Below are 21391 nucleotides of genomic sequence, written 5' to 3'. Positions count from 1 at the left end.
CATATTCCTGATGGTAGACTAGTTGTGGGCTGATGCCATAAAAACATGTGAACAAAGTAAACTGCACAAGTAGTCAAGCAAGGGAGACACCAAACTGTTGAACATATAATGATGCACACTAACACTCACACTAAAAAATTAATGCAGACACCACAGAAATCCACATCTCACTAGGATACCCAAACTACACAGTCACACACTTCACATGTTTCTATTATGGGAGTAAGCTGTGCAAAGCCCTACAACTCCACAACCCCAAACTTACTATAATCAATATCAAAATCAGAAATCACAATTACCTGGACATAACTAATGCTCCAAACTAAGCACCATGCATGCACATGCCTCCAAAACAGACACCACTCATTCAGACACCTTCATAACCACACTTTTCCTACCATTCCTGCACATAATTTCACCGAGTACCAAAGCATGCCTGTGAATATTAAGACCAACACAAACCTGAACACTCATCAGCACCCCTGCCATATACACCACATACCACTCACCACTGATTGCAAAATGCAAAACGTATGGACAATAACATACTTTTGGCCATTCACTCACAACAACACCACACAATGCCTACAAAAACAGCTATCTCACACACATACCCAAACCCATACCCATACACAATGACACACACACACACACACACACACACACACACACACACACACACACACACACACACACACACACACAATGACACACACACACACACACACACACACACACACACACACACACACACACACACACACACACACACACACATACTCATATGCACACACAGACATACCCCTACACACACTTTCTGACATGCTGCTACACACATTTACTGACATGCTCCTACACACACTTACTGACAAGCTGCTACACACATTTACTGACAAGCTGCTATACACATTTACTGACATGCTGCTACACACATTTACTGACATGCTGCTACACACACTTACTGACAAGCTGCTATACACATTTACTGACATGCTGCTACACACACTTACTGACATGCTGCTACACAGACTTACTGACATGCTGCTACACACACTTACTGACATCCTGCTACATGCAGTTAATGATATGCTGCTACATGTACTGACTGACATGTTGCTACACACACACTGATATATTGCTACACACAAACTTACTGACATGCTGCTATACACACTTAATGACATGCTGCTATACACATACTTACAAACATGCTGCTACATACACTTACTGACATGCTGCTACACACATACTTACAATCATGCTGCAGCACACACTTAATAACATGCTGCTACACACACATACTGACATGCTGCTACATACACTTACACAGACATGCTCCTACAGACACTTACTGACATGCTGCTACACATACATGCTGCTTCATTCACTTACTGACTTGCTGCTGCATACACTTACTGACATGCTACTACACACATTTACTGACATGCTGCTACATACATATACTTACGTGCTGCTACATACACTTACTGACATGCTACTACACACATTTACTGACATGCTGCTACATACATATACTTACATGCTGCTGCATACACTTACTGACATGCTACTACACACACTTACTGACATGCTGCTACATACATATACTTACATGCTGCTGCATACACTTACTGACATGCTGCACACACTGACATGCTGCTATACAAACTTACTGACATGCTCCTACATAAATTAATGACATGCTGCTACACAAATTTACTGAAACGTTGCAACACACACACTTACTGCGATGGTGCTACACACAATTACTGACAAGCTGCTACACACAATTACTGCCTGGTTGTTACATACACTTACTGACATGCTGGTACAAACTTTTACTGACATGCTGCTACACACAATTACTCACAGGCTGTTACATACACTTACTGACATGATGCTACAAACACTTACTGACATCCTGCTACATGCACTTACTGGCATGCTGCTACACACATTCACAGACATGTTGCCACACATACTGACAAGCTGCTATACACCTTTATTGACATGATGCTACACACACTTACAGACATGCTGCTAAATACACTTAATGACATGCTGGTACAGACACTTATTGACATACTGCAAAATAGACTTACTGAGATGCTGCTACATGCAGTTGCTGATATGCTGCTACACATACTGACTGACATGTTGCTACACACACTGATATATTGCCTCACATAAATTTACTGACATGCTACTACATACACTTACTGACATGCTGCTACACACATTTACTGACATGATGTTACACACACTTACTGACAAGCTGCTACACAAACTTATATGCTGCTACACACACCTGCTGACATGCTGCTACACACATTTACTGACATGCTGCTAAACACACTTACTAACATTATGGTACATACACTTACTGACATGCTGCTACACACACTTACTGACAAGCTGCTACACACACTTACTGACAAGTCGCTACACACACTTACTTACATGCTGCTACACACAATTGCTGACATGCTGCTACACACATTTACTGACATGCTGCTAAACACTCTTACTGACATGCTAGCACATACACTTACTGACATGCTGCTACACACACTTACTAACACAATGCTCCATACACTTACTGACATCCTACTACACACACTAACTGACATCCTGCTACATGCAGTTACTGATATAAGTACTGACTAACATTTTTCTACACACACTGATATATTGCTACACGACTTACTGACATGCTAATAGACTCATACTGACGAACATGCCTGCTACACACACTTACTGACATGCTGCTGCACACATTTACTGACAAGCTGCTACAAACACTTGCTGACATGCTGCTACAGGCATTTAATGACATGGTGCTAAACACACTTACTGACATGCTGGTACATACACTTACTGATGTGCTGTAAAACAGGCTTACTGACATGCTGTGCTGCTACACACACTTACTAATATGATGCTACAGACACTTGCTGCTACACACACTTACTGACATGCTGCTACATAGATTTACTTGCATACTGTTACATACACTTACTGAATGCTGCTGCATACACTTACTGACATGATACACACACTGAGATGCTGCTATACAAACTTACTGACATGCTGCTACATTCAATTAATGACATGTTGCTACACAAATTTACTGACATGCTGCAACACACACTTACTGCCATGGTACTACACAGAAATACTGACAAGCTGCTAGACACACTTACTGACAGGCTGTTACAAACATTTACTGACATGCTGCCACACACAGTTACTGACAGGCTGTTACATACACTTACTGACATTATGCTACAAACCCTTACTGACATCCTGCTACATGCACTTACTGACATGCTGCTACACACACTTACTGACATGCTGCTACACACACTTACTGACATGTTGCTACACACACTTACTGACTGGCTGCTACATACACTTACTGAGATGCTGCTACACACACTTGCTGACATGCTGTTACATACACTTATTGACATACGTCTACATACACTTACTGACCGGCTACTACTGACAAGCTGCTACACACATTTACTGATATGCTGCTACACACACTTCATGACATGCTGCTACACACATACAGACATGTTCCTACACACATGTACTGACATGCTGCTACACACATTAATTGACATGCTGCTACACACACTTCTAACATGCTGTTACATGCACTTACATGCTGCTATATACACTTACTGATATGTTGTTACATACACTTATTGACATACCTCTACATACACTTACTGACTGGCTACTACTGACAAACTGCTACACACATTTACTGACATGATGCTACACACATTTACTGACATGCTGCTACATACACTTGCTGACATGCTGTTACATACGCTTACTGACATACCTCTACATACACTTACTGACATGTTACTACTGACAAGCTTCTACACATATTTACTGACATGCTGCTACACACACTTCCTGACAAGCTGCTTCACACACTTACTGACATGCTGCTACATACACTTACTGACATGCTGGTACATACACTTACTGATAATCTGCTACACACACTTACTGACATACTGCTACACACATTTTCTGACATTCTGCTACATACCTTTACTGACATGCTACTACTGACAAGCTGCTAGACATATTTACTAACATGCTGCTATACACAGTTTGTGACATGCTGCTACACACATTTACTGACATGCTGCTACACACACTTACTGACATGCTCCTACACACACTTACTGACATGCCCCTACACACACTTACTGACATGCTGCTACTCACATTTACTGATATGCTGCTACACACACTTACTGACATGCTCCTACACACTTACTGACATGCTGCTACTCACATTTACTGACATGCTGCTACACACACTTACTGACATGCTCCTACACACTTACTGACATGCTGCTACTCACATTTACTGACATTGTGCTACACACATTTACTGACATGCTGCTACACACATTTACTGATATGCTGCTACACACATTTACTGACATGCTGCTACATACACTTACAAACATTCTCATACACACATTTACTGACATGCTGCTATGTACTCTTATTGGCATGCTCCTTCATACACTTACTGACATGGTCCTACACACACTTACAGACATTCTGCTACACACATGTGCTGACATGCTGCTATGCACACTTTCTATCTTGCTGTTGCATAGTCTTATGACAAACTGCTACACACATTTACTGACATGCTGCTACATAGACTTACTGACATGCTGCTACACACACTTACTGACAAGCTGCTACACACACTTACTGACATGCTGCTACACACACTTACTGACATGCTGCTACACACACTTACTGACATGCTCCTACACACACTTACTGACATGCTGCTACACACACTTACTGTGATGCTGCTGCACACACTGACTGACATGCTGCTACACAGACTTACTGACATGCTGCTACACACACTTACTGACATGCTGCTACACACACTTACTGACATGCTACTACACACACTTACTGACATGCCCCTACACACACTTACTGACATGCTCCTACACACACTTACTGACATGCTCCTACACACACTTACTGACATGCCCCTACACACACTTACTGACATGCTGCTACACACATTTACTGACATGTTGCTACATACACTTACTGACATGCTACACACACTGAAATGCTGCTACACACACTTACTGACATGCTACACACACTGAAATGCTGCTACACACACTTACTGACATGCTGCTGCACACACTTACTGACATGTTGCTACACTCACTTACTGACATGTTGCTACACACACACTGAAATGCTGCTACACAGACTTACTGACATGCTACTACAAACACTTACTGACATGCTGCTACACACACTTACTGACATGTTGCTACACACACACTGACATGCTACTACAAACACTTACTGACATGCTGCTACACACACTTACTGACATGCTGCTACACACACTTACTCTCATGCTGCAACATATATTTACTGATGTGCTATTACACACACTTATTGACATGATGCTACATATCCTTACAGACATGCTCCTCCTCATGCTTAGTGATGTGTTCCTGCACACATTTACTGACATGCATCTGCAAGCTATTTTTGACATGCTGCTACAAAGTTGGTCTACGAGCTCTCTTATTTAAAAAGAAAGAATTGTGTATATGTTAGAAAAAATGTAGTCATATAGGTGTGATGATAAGAGGTATTCTCACTCTCTCAATAAGCATAAATACATCCTTAGCATGTACATTGAACAGGAGTGCGACCACAACAGCTGGCACTCAGTGAGTCAAGACTCAATGAGTGAAGTACCAACATTTTGGTAGGAATCTACAAGTTATTATTTTAATATTTGCAAACTAGATTTATAAAAGACTTCATAGAGAAGGTACTGCTGATAAAAAGGTTTGTATGTAAATTATCATTAACTCTGCTGGTACTTAACAAATTAATATACAAGATTAATTTACAAGTACAGTAAATTTAGTTACATAGAAATCCAGCTAGCTGAGACAAATAATGCATATTATTCTGCAAAATATGTAATTGGAGATGGGGAAGATAGGTTTCATAAGTAACATTTAAGCTGTTATATGACATTACACTGACTAGCTAAACCAAGTATAGCCACAGTGTGATGTCATGCCATAAGATGAAGTATGCCTGTCTCACTTCATGCTTCTTTACCAGGATTAGAAGCATCTATAATGGACAGTACGCCAATAATAGGTAATGGGATTTACAAACATTCTGTGTAAGTACATTCCATCACCTGCCTCTGGAGTGTGGAACAGACATTGATCCGGTAATGTACCTTATGGTGATCCATGAATGTACCAGACCCCACAGTTCTACCTGTATGATGGCTAAGGTCCTGTTATATAACAGATGTTAAAATATAGGCATTGCATGATGTACGGCTTCACTACAAGTACACATTGCAGAGTTATAGATTATGAAAAATGTGTCTGAAGTCATACAGTATGCAAAGGGGACACCTTGCAAAATAATACTGCCATCCATATGTACGTTTCTCCCTAGTCCCCTAACAGCAGCACTGTAACTGCTGTACAATTTTATCTGTATGTCAAAAATGGCAGACATTAGTGCTTTCTGTCATGTATTGCCTCCAGGACCAGTAACAACTATTAGGTGGGGCACCAGCACTACCACAAAGGCCAAGTCATTTGAATGGTCCATGCCACTACATAGGTCCATAGGTTCATAGTTATAGACTAGGGTAATGACCACCTGGGCTTTAAAAACTTAGCCGGGCAATCCAATCCAATTGCATCCCTATACATCATAGTCATTTATTAGGAGGTGGTATGTTAGTTAGGTAGTTTCTAAAGGTTAAGAACAACAAATGACAACTTGAGGGTAAAGACCCTTAGTGTAGCTACTAAATATCCTGTATCAAAACCCACCAGGTAACACCACAGCTCTGAAGCTTTTTTGAAGGAATCAGCTTTTTAATCACAAGGAGAATAAACCAGTGGACAAACAATAAAAACTATAAGCACTTTCACGTTCAATTCGATTAGAGATTAAAAAGCTGATTCCTTCAGAGCCATGGTGTTACCTGGTGGTTTTTTAATACCGTTTCTAAAGGTTATATGTCTTTGTAGGGGTAGGAGGGGATGTTAGTTTGGGCATAGCTACTGTCTGCCTCTATCTGTCAGAGACATGGGGGCCAGACCAAGGATGAATTTTAGATTTCCCATCCATTGGTGAAAGTTATGCCTAAATAGAGTTAAGGTTAGATATGGACTCTGCTTCACATGGATGGAGATCCTGTTCCACAGCATGAAGATCCAACAAGTCTTATTTATGTCAAAGCAAAATTTAAATCCATGGATCTAGTGACTGTGATGCTGTTTATTTTACCAATGAGCAAAATGTCCATCAGAGCTGGATCTAACAATGACTTTTATGCCAGACATTTATCACCTCTCAGTAATCTATAGGAGACTGAGTTTAGAGGTAGAGCTCTGTGGTGATCTGTATGGGTCAGTGTGTTTATATCCTGGATTTTCCTTATAAGGAACCTTTGTGGCTTTCTAGCTGTTTGGTCAGGTACATGCTGAAGGGGTATTATACTCAATAAAGGGTCTGAAGAGAGCTGAATAAAGTGGCAGTATGATTTCCTTAGACCTGAATGCCATGCCCTTACTTATATGTTAGGAAACATAGAATGACTTTCTTAGTACCTTGGAAGCATGCTGGCCAAAGGCTAGACTACTGGCTACACATATTCTTAGATCCGTGACTATGAGGACAACCCTTATCAGTGTCTTATGGATAGAATAATTAGCCTGGGTAGCAGTTTTTCCAAAAAGTCAAAATGTATTTCTTGGCATTGAGTTTTAGTTTGTGACTTTGGCAGCAGTTTTCTGGCTGTGTTTACCCCTCTTGTAGGATGTTTGCATCATGGGGGAATCTACGATAGCTCACAAATTACAGTCTTCTGCGATATTATGTTACTTTGACATTCATCTCCAGTCTAGAAATGAGAAGTCTCATAGTATGGCATGTCTGATTGTGTTTTATGAATTGGGTATAGGGCTCAGGGATTCTCCATTAGTCTAGGTGGTGTGGGGAATCCTAGAGTATTTTTTTTTATTTGTTTTAGACTTCGGTATAATTTGAACACCTGGGATATCCTGCTACCACAAGTATAACTTGCTTTAGAACCCAGCTGGTTATTACATTCTAATAATTACTCTTGGTTACACTTGTGAAATGTGATTACTTAAAAAAAGTGAGCATTATATATAAAAATACTCTTAAAATTAGATTCCCCATCAGAGCTGTTAAGTACTCCAGAGGCCGTCAGAAAAAATGCTAAACTGGAAGCTGTAACATCCCAGTTACAATGCGGAGAAAAGAGTATATATACTTAAAATAGAACTAGAATTTTAACAGATAGATTAGAGGAAGATGAGTGGCAAAATATTCGTAAGGATGATGTTTGATTTGGGGTGAAAAGTTTGAAGCATTGAGACATGACTTTGTTACATGGCAGCTAGTGGCAAGACGAAGCCCTTTGGGGAAAAAAACAGTTGCAGAAGAACGACTTTCCTTACATCTGGGAGTCTCTTGCTCCAAACATTGGATATTGTGTGAGATCCCTTACAAGCTCCTTTCTGTAGCAACATTAAGTAATGCAGTTAAACTTCTGTCATGTTTTCCAGCTTTTGGCTCTGTGTGCAAAAATGTAGATTAAGCACCAGGCAAAGATGAAGCTGAAAAGAAGGGCCAAAGGCTGCCGGAACCAGCTACTCACCGAGTGAGTGATCTCACTCACTCATTCTGTAAATAATAAAGACAATTTTTCAGCAAAATTGTCTGAAGATATCTGAATCTTTTCCTAAATATGAAAGGAGCAACTTGGAGCCACACAATCACCTTTATTCAGAAAAGAACAGCAGAGACAAGCAAAGGATAAATGAGGAAGGATTAGCAGCATTTGTAAGTTGTACATTCACAATTGTCTTAATATCTAAACCATAAATTCCAATGATTTCTACATTTGCATCTCAGTGATTTCAGGTGGAATATTCCTTTCCTAACCAAAATCAGAAAAGTGATGAAACATACAGCGTTCCAAGTATCTGATTTATGAGTTTAATACTTCAAACAGTATGCAAAGATTCTGTTATGTAATCCATCCATTCATCCTCAACCCCTTTTCCCAATTTGCACATGGGGCCAGGGTGTCACTTCAACGGTGACAGTCATCTTGAGCCAAGGTTTACACCACTGGGTGGCTATCCCTGCTGTGGTAGTTCATCCATATCACTCACTCACGCACGCACACACTCGCACCTACAACAAATTTGGAGTGTCCTGTTCACCTACGATTGGAATGTGGGAGGAAACCAGAGCACCTGGAGTAAACTCATGCAACTGCAAGGAGGATGTGCACACTCTGCACAAAAGGCACCCCAGCCAAAAATCAAGCCAAAGAACCTCTTGCTGTGAGGTAACATCATTAACAGCTGCATCACCGCAGCTGCCCATTATGTGATGTAATGTGCATGCATATTTCTTTTACCTACAAATGTAGTTTCAATAAGTTTTAGGATATTTTCCTTCTAATCTGAAAATTAAAATCCATTATTTTTATTGCTCATTTATTACAGTACTTATGCAGTAATATAAATTAGCTGAGTCTGAGCTCTGATTATTTTAAGTAACCTTCAATTGTCAGGTGACTGACAGAATTTACTATTGGTTAAGGCAAACATTCAAAGCATTTACAATGTCTCCCAGGTAAGTTCACCCCCTCTGCTTCACTTTACTCATGTGTACTAACCCTAAACCTATCCGTACCCCAGTCTTACTAAAATATTTCTTAATAGTACCACTAAAAAAGAAATGCACATAGTTGCAATATTGTCTAGTAATAGGATATTCTAACTAGTTATACTGACTGCTGCTGAATAAGACTGGTTGCAGAGTCCGAATGGACTTCTAATAGGCTATGTTCACTTGCTGTGCTTTTTGTAAAATATGTATGATGTTTGTGCTTATTTTGATGTCCTTATTTTATTGCTTTTAGTCTTACATTCTTTCCTTTTCTCTTCTTTGCAACTTTTAGAGCCATTGAGGATCTGATCACTTTGGGGCCCCCCTCACTTGTGTGAGTAAGAAATCCTCTCACTCCAGCTAAAAGTAAAGAAATCTCTAACCAGCAATCATCCAAAAATAGACTGTAGCCCCTGGTTTAACTTCAGGAACCTTGTTGTTGCCGCTTGTGTAGTGTAGGTGCCAGCTTTTGTGACTACTGTTCTGCCTTGTTAAAATCTGTTACAGTCAGCTAGAGTGCATACCCCAGGGGCAATAGCTGCAAACCTTCTTCCTCTTAGCCCACCCCTACCCCTTTCATCCATTTCACTGTTGATAATTTGTTATATGTTAAGGTATTTAGCCCCTCTCAATAGTCATAGCTTTTAGCCCCTCCTACTCAATACTTGTTCTTCACTAAACACCAAACAGAGGTCTAAAGTGTCCAGCTGCTTTTATCTTTAGCTACAGTGTGTGCACAAACAATGTGGAAAGGGGAATACAAATATAAAAGAGAATAAAATCTGCCATTGCAGACTAGTAAGCAGCATACAACTTCCACCTGTGGTATACTCCTACACATAGTTTTTCTTGGAGAAACCTCCCAGTCCTTGAAGAAGGGTGCCTGTATGTTTACCTTATTTCCTTGGCTGTCCTTTGATAATTAGCTAGGTTAGCAGAGTTCCTTGGATTCTCCCCTGATACTTTAAATTCCATTTGATGGTTTCCCTCCCTTCCCCCACCCCCCAAGTGATTGCTCAGGTACAACACACCAAAGGTTTTAAAAACCCTGGATGCCATATTTGCTCTAATTGCTGCTAAAACTCTCTAGGTATAGCATCTCTAGTAAGTGTCCCTGGACTAGCTGATAGCTTTTTTTTTTTAGCTAAGTTCTATCTGAAAGGTGTAGCCCTGCTCCGTTCACTCCCCTTACCTTTATACCTATCCATACAACCACACTCCCTCACTTCCTCCCTAATCCCCACCCCTCTACTTCCTGTTCTCATACTACCTCTCTTCTTTGCTCCTCCCCACACTTACCTATCCACTATAAAAGACTACTATACCTTACTCACACCTCTGTTCTACAGCCCATAAAGTGTCTCTTACAACTCAAACTATACTCTTACCTTCTCTACTCCTTATACTCTGTCACCTCACCTCCTATCTGCCTTACTGCCACCCGTTCCTCTCATCCTCTGTTCTACATCCCATAAAGTGACATGTCTCTTACAACTCAAACTATACTCTTACCTTCTCTACTCCTTATACTCTGTCACCTCACCTCCTATCTACCTTACTGCCACCCCTTCCTCTCATCCTCTGTTCTACATCCCATAAAGTGACATGTCTCTTACAACTCAAACTATACACTTACCTTCTCTACTCCTTATACTCTGTCACCTCACCTCCTATCTACCTTACTGCCACCCGTTCCTCTCATCCTCTGTTCTACATCCCATAAAGTGACATGTCTCTTACAACTCAAACTATACTCTTACCTTCTCTACTCCTTATACTCTGTCACCTCACCCCCTATCTACCTTACTGCCACCCCTTCCTCTCATCCTCTGTTCTACATCCCATAAAGTGACATGTCTCTTACAACTCAAACTATACTCTTAACTTCTCTACTCCTTATACTCTGTCACCTCACCTCCTATCTAACTTACTGCCACCCCTTCCTCTCATCCTCTGTTCTACAGCCCATAAAGTGACATGTCTCTTACAACTCAAACTATACTCTTACTTTCTCTACTCCTTATACTCTCTCACCTCACCTCCTATCTACCTTACTGCCACCCCTTCCTCTCATCCTCTGTTCTACATCCCATAAAGTGACATGTCTCTTACAACTCAAACTATACTCTTACCTTCTCTACTCCTTATACTCTGTCACCTCACCTCCTATCTACCTTACTGCCACCCTTCTTCCCATCCTCTGTTCTACATCCCATAAAGTGACATGTCTCTTACAACTCAAACTATACTCTTACCTTCTCTACTCCTTATACTCTGTCACCTCACCTCCTATCTACCTTACTGCCACCCCTTCCTCTCATCCTCTGTTCTACATCCCATAAAGTGACATGTCTCTTACAACTCAAACTATACTCTTACCTTCTCTACTCCTTATACTCTGTCACCTCACCTCCTATCTACCTTACTGCCACCCCTTCCTCTCATCCTCTGTTCTACATCCCATAAAGTGACATGTCTCTTACAACTCAAACTATACTCTTACCTTCTCTACTCCTTATACTCTGTCACCTCACCTCCTATCTACCTTACTGCCACCTTCCTCTCATCCTCTGTTCTACATCCCATAAAGTGACATGTCTCTTACAACTCAAACTATACTCTTACCTTCTCTACTCCTTATACTCTGTCACCTCACCTCCTATCTACCTTACTGCCACCCCTCCTCTCATCCTCTGTTCTACATCCCATAAAGTGACATGTCTCTTACAACTCAAACTATACTCTTACCTTCTCTACTCCTTATACTCTGTCACCTCACCTCCTATCTACCTTACTGCCACCCCTTCCTCTCATCCTCTGTTCTACATCCCATAAAGTGACATGTCTCTTACAACTCAAACTATACTCTTACCTTCTCTACTCCTTATACTCTGTCACCTCACCTCCTATCTACCTTACTGCCACCCTTCCTCTCATCCTCTGTTCTACATCCCATAAAGTGACATGTCTCTTACAACTCAAACTATACTCTTACCTTCTCTACTCCTTATACTCTATCACCTCACCTCCTATCTACCTTACTGCCACCCCTTCCTCTCATCCTCTGTTCTACATCCCATAAAGTGACATGTCTCTTACAACTCAAACTATACTCTTACCTTCTCTACTCCTTATACTCTGTCACCTCACCTCCTATCTACCTTACTGCCACCCCTTCCTCTCATCCTGTGTTCTACATCCCATAAAGTGACATGTCTCTTACAACTCAAACTATACTCTTACCTTCTCTACTCCTTATACTCTGTCACCTCACCTCCTATCTACCTTACAGCCACCTTTTCCTCTCATCCTCTGTTCTACATCCCATAAAGTGACATGTCACTTACAACTCAAACTATACTCTTACCTTCTCTACTCCTTATACTCTGTCACCTCACCTCCTATCTACCTTACTGCCACCCTTCCTCTCATCCTCTGTTCTACATCCCATAAAGTGACATGTCTCTTACAACTCAAACTATACTCTTACCTTCTCTACTCCTTATACTCTGTCACCTCACCTCCTATCTACCTTACTGCCACCCCTTCCTCTCATCCTCTGTTCTACATCCCATAAAGTGACATGTCTCTTACAACTCAAACTATACTCTTACCTTCTCTACTCCTTATACTCTGTCACCTCACCCTATCTACCTTACTGCCACCCCTTCCTCTCATCCTCTGTTCTACATCCCATAAAGTGACATGTCTCTTACAACTCAAACTATACTCTTACCTTCTCTACTCCTTATACTCTGTCACCTCACCTCCTATCTACCTTACTGCCACCCCTTCCTCTCATCCTCTGTTCTACATCCCATAAAGTGACATGTCTCTTACAACTCAAACTATACTCTTACCTTCTCTACTCCTTATACTCTGTCACCTCACCTCCTATCTACCTTACTGCCACCCCTTCCTCTCATCCTCTGTTCTACATCCCATAAAGTGACATGTCTCTTACAACTCAAACTATACTCTTACCTTCTCTACTCCTTATACTCTGTCACCTCACCTCCTATCTACCTTACTGCCACCCCTTCCTCTCATCCTCTGTTCTACATCCCATAAAGTGACATGTCTCTTACAACTCAAACTATACTCTTACCTTCTCTACTCCTTATACTCTATCACCTCACCTCCTATCTACCTTACTGCCGTCCCTTCCTCTCATCCTCTGTTCTACATCCCATAAAGTGACATGTCTCTTACAACTCAAACTATACTCTTACCTTCTCTACTCCTTATACTCTATCACCTCACCTCCTATCTACCTTACTGCCGTCCCTTCCTCTCATCCTCTGTTCTACATCCCATAAAGTGACATGTCTCTTACAACTCAAACTATACTCTTACCTTCTCTACTCCTTATAGTCTATCACCTCACCTCCTATCTACCTTACTGCCACCCCTTCCTCTCATCCACTGTTCTACACCCCATAAAGTGACATGTTTCTTACAACGCAAACTATACTCTTACCTTCTCTACTCCTTATAATCTGTCACCTCACCTCCTATCACTCACGATTACCTACTCCCTTTTTCCATCCCTCAGACACCACTCTTAACTCAAGTACTACACCACAACCCTATCTACTAATTTGTCCCACCACTCCCATTCCTAAAATAAAAATATCTCCTCCTCCCCTTTAAAACAAAAAAACAAAGTCTACTTACTCAAATTAAAACCCCATTACAAACCTCTACTTTTATCTTGTGACCCTGAACAATAACCCCCCTGTATCTAAATCTGCCAACCCCTCCAACCCACAAAAACAAGTACAATTCTGCTCTATCAATGTCAGGAGCCTTGTAAATAAAGTTCAAGAACTCCATACTTGGATAGCTAACTATACTCCTGACATAGTTACCCTAACTGAAAAATGGTTAAAACCACACCATCTGGACAGTAAAATCATCCCTCCTGGCTATAATATCCTTAGATTATATCAACTTAAAAGAAAAGGAAGAGGAGTCTCCATACTCTACTCCAGTTGTCTCTCCCAAATCAGTCCCACACTAGACTTACCCTCCTTCTCACCAGCTGAACTCCTACTGACCAACTTCAAACTTAACAGTTTCAACACCATAACTGTCACAGCAATCTATATTCCCCCTGGTGATAATATTAACATACTTGAGGGCATTCGATCTCACCTCTCACATACCATCCACAATGAAATAATTATACTGGGAGATGTTAATATTGATTGGCTTAAAATACAAGCTCCCAACACTACTTCCTGTATAAACGTACATGGGTTTGAGCAGCTAATCACAACCACAACCTACATTACTAAATCTCACCTACCTAGCTCTCTTCTTGACTGGATATTGGTCTCCCACCCTCAAAACTATCATAACTCCCAAACCCTTCCAAATGCCCTCAGCGACCACTGCCCTATAACAGTTACCAGACATACTCCCCACCTTACCAAACCCAACAAATTTATTACCACTCGCTCACTTTCTCATTTTTGTCCTAAGTCCTTTATTCACCAACTCTCCAGAATTAACTGGCCTTACCTCACCACTCTTCCTTTAGATGAAGCTGTCCACTCCTTCAACACTACATTCCTAAACATTCTTAACTCCCTTTCTCCTCTTCGCATGATTAGAATCAAATCTAATACTGCTCCCTGGCTCACTAAATCTACCAGAACCCTCATGAAAGAGCGGGATAGGATTTGGAAAATGTGGACTAAAACTAGAAACCCTTCTCTTCTTCAGAAATATAAAGAACTCAGAAATAAAATAAAAAAAAAAAATCATCCATTATGACAAAATAAACTTCTATGCCAATCCTCCCTCTATTCTTAAATCAGTCCCAAAGAAATTCTGGAGCTCTATTAAACAGACTCTTCATCCAGGAAACCCTTCCACTCCTAACCCATGTCCCAATGCAACACCTGAAGACATAGCCAACAAATTTAACAATCATTTTATAAACTCAATAACCTCCATAATAAACTCTCTCCCCCAGAAACAACACTAGCACCCCCACAAACTCTATACCTCTTCCAAACCCTCCTAACTCCTTCTCTCTAAAAGCAGTGTCAACTAACTATATAAAGTCATTACTCTCTAAACTTAAACCTTGCTCCCCATCTGTTGACAAGCTACCCTCTTACTTCCTGCAGATTGCTTCTGAACCTCTTGCCTATCCTGTATCCATATTAAATAACCAATCCATTTCTGAATCCTATGTCCCCACTGTATGGAAGAATTTCTTTACTCTACCCATTCACAAATGGGGCAATTCCTCAGACATATCCAACTTCAGACCAATTGCCATACTCTCTGCACTCTCAAAAATCCTAGAGAAATGCATTCACAAGCAGGTAATGCCTTACCTTCACCAGGAAAACCTTCTCACACCCACACAGCATGGTTTCTGTCCCAAGCATAGTACAACTACTGCACTCATATCATTCATCAACATAGTCTCCCTAGCTTGTGATAACAATAAACTTGTCTCATGCCTATTCCTTAACCTTTCTAAAGCCTTTGACACGGTCTCTCAACCACTCCTTCTAGATAAACTCACTAACTTACATTTCTCTCCCCCTACTATCTCCTGGTTCTCCAGCTATCTCTCTACTACCAGCAATCAGTTAAATGGCTCTCTGCACTATCCTCCCCTCTCACTGTACAAATGGAAATCTCCCAAAGGTCCATACTTGGACCACTACTCTTTAATATTTTCACCAACTTGCTCTACTCCTCTTGTCCCCAGTCATCTCTTGTGCAATATGCTGATGACTCAATTGTTATAACCATTGCTGACAACCTAACTGACCTCCACTCAACTACCCAGGCATCCTTCCACACCATTGAGACTTGGCTTAGTGATAACAAACTAATACTTAATCCAAGAAAAATAAGCTCCTACTCTTCCTCCCTAAAAACATCACCACACTCAAAAGTACATTTACCATCTTATCCTGCAACAACACTATCATCTTAGCTGAATCTAGTACTAAATTGCTAGGTGTTACAATAGATGATCAGCTTAAGTTTGATCTCCATATTACTAACTAGGTAAAAATAACTCATCAGAAACTTAGACACCTTTTCCGTAGCAAGAAATACTTAACTAACACTGCCTGAATAACTCTCTCCCAGGCTTTATTACTCCCAACACTCCTGCACAGCTGCCACATATTCACAAACCTAAACTCTACACTTATTTCCAAGCTTGAAACTACCTATAATAAGATTGCCAGATTTGCAGCTAACCAAACTTACAAGTCACACCACTGCTTAGCAGTACAGCAACTAGACTGGCTAGAATTCCCTCAGCTGCTCCAACTATACCAACTACAAATCATCCACTCTGTCCTCTATCTACCCTCCTTCTGCCCCAGCCTCTCCACTACCATCTCCAAATATTTCCCTGCAAGGATGCTACACAGCTCAAATCAAGAATTATTAGACATCTACAAACTCTAAACCAAAATAGGCTGCCTTCTCTATAACTATAACCTAGCTATATCCTGGAACCAACTCCTCTTGGAAATAAAATCCCTCCAGCATAGTAAAAGTTTGAAATTAGCCACAAAGGAATACCTAAAAACAAAGTGGTCTTATCACTGTAGCCAACCACCCTGAAACCACCATCCTTTCACCTATTTCACCACCTCACACAATGTATCTCTAACACTTTTCCCTGCCCCTTCTACCTCTTCCCTTCCTCTATCTCCAACCACTCTTAATCCTTACAGGCTCAAAACAACCTACCTGTCTAGTCTGTCTCCTGTACTCTACCTCCCCTACATCTCCTACTAGCCATTCTTACTTTCCTTTCTTGTTTCCAAACTCCTATACAACTAGATCCTACCCACTTTAAATAAGCATCTGCCTAACTATTAACTCATTTTGCTCTAAGCAGCTTAAATAATATTGTAACTAGTCACATTTTCTTCTGCTAATTGTTTAAAACCTTGTGCCAATTATTAATACTCTGTATAATTGAACTGCCTGAGGAGCTTTTTTTCTCTCCAGGTCTCTGCTTGGAAGATCCTATAGCTGATTGTTACTACTATGTTACTAAAATTTAGTGAATTGTTTTCTAGTCCTGAGGAGCTTTTCTCCCCGGGTCTCTGCTGAAAATGAGCTAAAAGCTCAGCCAGACTAACCTGGTTAACAAATGTAAAATAAATAAATAAAAATAATTTCACATGTAACACACACACATGTGCAAAAGAAAATCCATCCCCTTCTTCAGCCCTTACTCTAACCCTAACCCTAACCCATGAACATTTGCATATACAATCCCAAATCTAATGTCAAAAATTTCACTATATCAGAAAGTGTTGGCATTAGTTTATGCATCCACTTGCCATAACCACAGCCACATCTCCTAATAAATCCAACATTCAATATTGTTCATTTGTTGACTCTTGCAGTGACAATGAGTGATACTGAAAAGTTCTAACGTCACGAATGTTTGTTGATAAATAATACATTAATTCGACACTGGACTAGAACCATTTGTATCCATAAACTTATGTATATATATATATATATATATATATATATATATATATATATATATATATATATATATATATGAGATATATGAGTGTAGTAAAAATAAGAAAAAGACCCACATGTTGACATTCATAATGTTGGGCACAAAGAATTGACAACGCAAATGTTAACATGCTACTATGCATGCTCCAAGCAATAACCTTCGTGCATGCAAAATTTAAAATAAAAAAAGAGAACAACAATGTTTTTGCAGTGGGGCAATCGCCCATGCACCCCTCAGGTGGGGGGGGGGATGCACCTCCATACTCTCTGCTAATTTTATATACTAAATCCTAGATCACACAATGCTGAGTAAAGGGCATGTTTCCGAACCCTGGTCATCTTGTCCTGAATCTCTGAGCTAGCCTGTTCTCTTCTCTTTGCAGTATCACTTCCTTTAAAACTCACCCCTCTAATTCTTTACTCTACCAATCTAAATTTTCCCTAGAACGGTTCTCACATCCCTACCCTTGTCAATTCTATTTGCTGTTTCTCACTACTTGCTTGACTGTTCTTCCCCTATTTTATTGCTAGTCATCCCACATCTCCCCTCTCTCATTTCTTTTACATCCTTATTCTCATACCTAAATTTCCTGTCTCTCTCGTCTTGAGAGCTGTTGGCTGATGTTATGCAATGAAATCATTTCAGTAGGGTTATTAGGGAGAAATATGTGTAAATTTCACATCGTAATTTTTTTCAGTCCATCTGTTTTTTTTTCTTTCTCTGTCCTGTTACTTTGTTAATTTGGCCCCTTGAATAGCTTTACTGTGTTATTTATTTTATTAAGTTCCGGTCCTAGTCCTGAAAATAAAATGAATAGACTTTCTATCCTTAAGCATTCATTTATTCATTAACTCCTTCTCTGATAACATTATTAATCCATTTCGAGGTCACAGGAATCTGGACCTTGTCCTGGCACATGCTTCCCACTGATGGGATAGTGTAGAAAATAGCGGGTGGGCTGCTGAAGTAGTTTAAGTTAGGGTCTGTAGCCACCTTTGGAAAACAGCAGGGATTTATTCTCAGCATCACCCTGTCTGTATGGAGCACTAAGTAAAGAGGTCTTACAGGCAGGGCCTGCAGCTTAAACATCCTTCAGACCTATACAATGGTACTAAAATAGACTGTCCCAATATGGCTTCCTTTTGAAATGTTGGTATTTGAAATGTCGAGTGCTGACAAGCCAAAAAAAAAAAAGAACCAAAAACACAAGAAGAGCAAACCTTGAAAATTGCTCTTCTCCTTTAAAGTTGTTTTGGGGGAGCCCCCCAGCTTCCCTTCTGTGTGGAGGACAAGCCCTCTCCATACACTGAACGTATATGTACCAGCTCTGAGATCACCATACCGCAGAGAAAAGGTAATATTCCGAGAAATGGCATCTTAGACTTACTATATACAAGTCTGATCTTTTGGTCATTCAGTCTCCATGTTTTGGCACTCAGTCTAGTGGGTCTTGACATTTCAAATGCTTACCTGCACTACAGGTATTTCATCTCAGCAGAGGCAGTGGGTTCAAAGAAGAATCTTTTCCTGTGCAAAGTAAGTCACATAAACAAAGTATTAATTGAACTCATTAAGTAACCTAATGAATATAGCATTTCTTTTAGTTCTGACAATTGCAAGATTCATTTCTTTGGAGAAATTCATCCCTTGCAGTTAAGATTTATAAATGATACAGTCTTAGAAGTAGTCAGGAAAATTAAAAATGCAGGTGTTACTATCAAGAATAAGCTTGCATTTGATCATCATGTTAAGTCTATCAGAACTAAGGCTGTGCATTACCTGGGTATTATGGGAAAATCTTTATCTGTCAGGGTTGGATGTCATCTGGTCTGACTTTAGGTGTCTCACATATGCTCTTTGAGTACAACAAATAGCATATTTTGCATTTATACAAACAGATAATTGCATTTCCTGGAGTCTGTACAAAGCCAGTTTGCCAAGCATATTTCATCTGCTAGAAACTTGGATTACCTTGAGCGATATAGGATATTAAATTTGTAGTCACTCCATTACAAATATTTTAGAGAAAACAATATAAATATTCAATGCATTGAATGATGCTGTTTTACAGTAAATGCTTAACTTAACCATATGGAGTAATACTTTGACATTAATACACAGGAATATTAGTTTTGCTATCTCTATGCACCATTCCTCTAGGAGGAGTAACTATATTCCTATTGCACCCAAAGAATAGAGTGCCATCCACTATTAGAATCTCAAACAGTCTAAGTATTTCACATTAGGCCTACATAACTGGTTCACCTGTGTCCCCATATTCATTATCTTCATCTGCTAACTTGCAGTGTCTTTAATTGATACTCTGGCATGTATTAATCTTATTTATGCAGTCTTGGTATATTTTATAACATCAGATCCTGAAGCATATTGAGATACTATGTTGATGAAAGCAGAATGAATAGAGCCCATGAAACATAAATCTTGCTTTCATCAAGTCACATTGAGAACTACAGAATATGGACCATAAAAGCAGTCAGTCTTCTTTGGCATCCTCATTCACATCAACAACTCTTACTCTGAAACAGAAACAGGTCCCTGAACTGTAGCTGGGGATCTTTGAAGAAAAAAAGTATGGAAGATCGTATTGAATACAGCCTGACCTTGTGTTTCTGTCATGTCAGCAACTGTGCATGCAGCTAGGCTACTGCTGTGTACATAATCAGTCATGTAACTGAATTATTCATGAGTGTAAACATACAAGCTACCTTGTGTATAACCATGCTGTTGTCCTGTTCATAATCACTCATGTGACTGAATTATTCATGATTATAATCATACAAGCTGCCTTGTGTATAACCATGCTGCTCTCCTGTTCATAATCACTCATGTGACTGAATTATTCATGAGTATAATCATACAAGCTGCCTTGTTTATAACCATGCTGCTGTCCTGTTCATAATCACTCATATGACTGAATTATTCATGAGTGTAAACATACAAGCTACCTTGTGTATAACCATGCTGCTGTCCTGTTCATAATCACTCATGTGACTGAATTATTCATGAGTATAATCACACAAGCTGCCTTGTTTATAACCATGA

General features: G+C 40.1%; 1 protein-coding gene across 1 annotated transcript in view; it reads left to right on the top strand.

The window, feature by feature from the left end:
- The window catches only part of LOC122814897, a 197361-nt gene that overhangs the window by 66891 nt on the left and 109079 nt on the right, over window positions 1–21391 (top strand). The gene's annotated exons all lie outside the window — the stretch shown is intronic.

This window comes from Protopterus annectens, chromosome 11.part0, assembly GCF_019279795.1.
Source record: "Protopterus annectens isolate FY-2018-M chromosome 11.part0, PAN1.0, whole genome shotgun sequence".
Classification (NCBI taxonomy): Eukaryota; Metazoa; Chordata; order Ceratodontiformes; family Protopteridae; genus Protopterus; species Protopterus annectens.
This window is presented reverse-complemented; position numbering and strand designations above follow the sequence as displayed.